Here is a 949-nt window from a genome sequence, read left to right as displayed (position 1 = left end):
CTGCACAGTCCCTGATTTGGGCAGACACGCTCCGTGCACAATGCAGCCCAGTGTGTTGGGGTCCCCACGCGGCCTTCGTTTGCGAACTGCACCCCTGGTCTGCATTGACAATGACTCAAAACCTGGCCAAGCCCTTCTCCCCAGCTTCAGGCAGAAGGCTCTGCTCTTGTCACGTGCAGAATGGAAAAGCCCCAGAGTAGATCAACAGTCTCCCATCCCCACAGGCTCCTGACCACCCTCAAGGGGCCCCCAACCCCATCCCACCTTCCAGAACATTTTGCCTCCAGCCCCTTGACCTCTGCAGACATTGGCACCAAACCCCAGACCTTGCCCAGCGTCTCTCCCGCCCTGTCTGCTTCTGGCCAGACCTGGTCCAGGGGCCGGGGAGTCGGGGGGGGGGGGGGGGATTGGTGATGGAGGGATTGTTGGGGAGTCAAGAGGATTGGGGTGGGGGCTGAGGCCCGGGACAGCTGGCCCGTGTCCCCATGCTGGGCCTGGGGCCCAGCCGGAGGGGCGGGGGCCTGGCCACTCGGGCCTTGGCTGGGGCTGGATTTTTTGGCCGAGGCTGCCGGCCCTCCCTCCTGCTTCCTGTCCCGAAGGCTGTCCTGGCAGAGGCCCCCTCGCACTTTCTAGCGGGAATGGGGCCAGCAGCAAGAACAGGCATAGAGGGAGAGAGATGCGGAAAGTGTGTGTGTGTGTGTGTGTGTGTGTGTGTGTGTGTACACGGGGTGGGGGGGGAGGGAAAAAGCCCAAATCCCAGGCAGACCCAGCCCGGGAGGCTCGCAAGCCGGGCCTTTCATAATTGCCCCCTCCCCGTGGCCCCCTCCCCCCCAGCCTCCCCCTCCTGCCGCCCTCCCGCCCTCCTTCCCTCCCTCCCTCCCTCCCTCCCTCCTTCCCTCACAGCCGACCAGGCAGCAATTACGCTTTGGGGATAAAACGAGGCGTGGAG

This window comes from Ochotona curzoniae, unplaced genomic scaffold, assembly GCF_017591425.1.
Source record: "Ochotona curzoniae isolate NIBS_2020 unplaced genomic scaffold, NIBS_Ocur_1.0 contig_2321, whole genome shotgun sequence".
In the NCBI taxonomy this organism is placed as follows: Eukaryota; Metazoa; Chordata; class Mammalia; order Lagomorpha; family Ochotonidae; genus Ochotona; species Ochotona curzoniae.
This window is presented reverse-complemented; position numbering follows the sequence as displayed.